General features: G+C 32.7%; 1 long non-coding RNA gene across 1 annotated transcript; it reads right to left on the reverse strand.

Annotated features, from left to right (window-relative positions):
• Positions 1-606: 606 nt before the first annotated feature.
• LOC116402253 lies at positions 607-1,129 on the reverse strand. Its single transcript, XR_004214757.1, has 2 exons — positions 984-1,129; positions 607-661 (listed from the first exon to the last, which is right to left on the reverse strand). It is a non-coding gene; the product is annotated as an uncharacterized LOC116402253 (long non-coding RNA).
• Positions 1,130-1,626: the final 497 nt, after the last annotated feature.

Below are 1,626 nucleotides of genomic sequence, written 5' to 3' on the forward strand. Positions count from 1 at the left end.
AATTTTGATTATAATATTACCATAATAGAATTAATCATATACCATATTTATATAAGATATCTAATAAATACAAATCTTAAACCTCTTCACTTTACTTATTTTATTTTTCTATTTTTCTAATATATTATTCATAATAAAAATAGATAAGTTGGTCATTTGGGTTCTATATTTGTGTGAAATATAAGTCGAATTCTTCTTATAGTATGATATATCATTGATTTTAGGTAAGTTAAAACCCCTTATACCTATTGATTTTTGGGCTACGAAGAAGAATGAAAAATTATATATTTTACTTTGGCAAAATAGCAAAAATAATTTTAAATTATTAGAATAACAAAACATAAATAATAGAAAAATAAATAAAAATCAATGATATATAATTGATATATAAACTTGACAATGACAAACACACATAACCCTAGACAAAATTCAACATACTCACTAACAACACATCACAAACACACATAACCCTAGACAAATTACAGCAAACAAATCCCAACAACCCGACACTTAAGGCAAATTGGTAGTTAAGTTACTTTATTGACTAGTTTGACACAACTTAAGGCAAAGTACAAAGTTTAAGATCTCACATTTCATTTTTCATTCTTTTTTTCTCAAAGCTTCAGCCCATAGCCATGACATCTCCTTTGGCCTTGATTTCCTAATTCGAACAAACAAAAATCAATCAAAAATCAACCAAATGCTTCATTGAGGCATTTCATCAAACACATTGTAAGCTACCAAAATGTTTCATCACCAACCTACACAAATTCTTGAAAACAAAGAAAATAATTTGAAAGATTGCAAAGAAATCGGCACTAGCCATGACATCTCTTTTGGAAATGAGAAATTGGGATAAGATCTTACCGGCGAAACAATCCAATGAAATTGGGATAAACTGAAATCAAGAAACAATCCAATGGAGACAACGAAGAACTTCATAGAGAGAGAGAGAGAGAAAGAGATAAGGAAGAGAAGCTTACCGGCGGAGGGGAGGGGTGACGACCGACGCCCACGATTTTGTTGCTTCGGGTTGATTGAAGAGGTTTGGAGAAGACGGGGGTGGTGGCGACGGGTTGGTGGAGAAGGTTTCGACGGACGGGCAGGAGGGGATTGGTGGTGGCGACGGGACTTCAAACGGTCAGAAATGGGAGAAAGCCGACGGGACTTCACGCGGAGGGGAGGAAGAAATTGGGGGAAATTTGGGGGAAAGTTAGGGCACGCGGATGGGAGGAAGAATTTGAGGAATTTGGGTTTTTTTTAAAAATATAAATATGTAATTTTAATTTTTTAAATATAAAATAATAAAATTTTTAACCCTAACATTCTATGACAGTTAATAACTGTCGCGAAAAGTGTTTTCCGAAAATTTCCGTCTTTTCCCGCCAAAAACGCGAAATTTTATATTTTGTGACAATTTTTTTTTCTTCCATTCATTTTTTGAGATATATAACTGTCATTGTAGGGGTGTTTTCTTCTAGTGTAAATAAATCTTTCAAATGTCCCTGGTCAAACTAAAAAATAACAAACTGTTACAGTATATATTAAATATCATTAAACATTAAACATTAAATCACACACAAAATATATCTTTAAGCAATAGACACATAGACAGTGGCATATCCA

Source organism: Cucumis sativus, chromosome 2, assembly GCF_000004075.3.
Source record: "Cucumis sativus cultivar 9930 chromosome 2, Cucumber_9930_V3, whole genome shotgun sequence".
In the NCBI taxonomy this organism is placed as follows: Eukaryota; Viridiplantae; Streptophyta; class Magnoliopsida; order Cucurbitales; family Cucurbitaceae; genus Cucumis; species Cucumis sativus.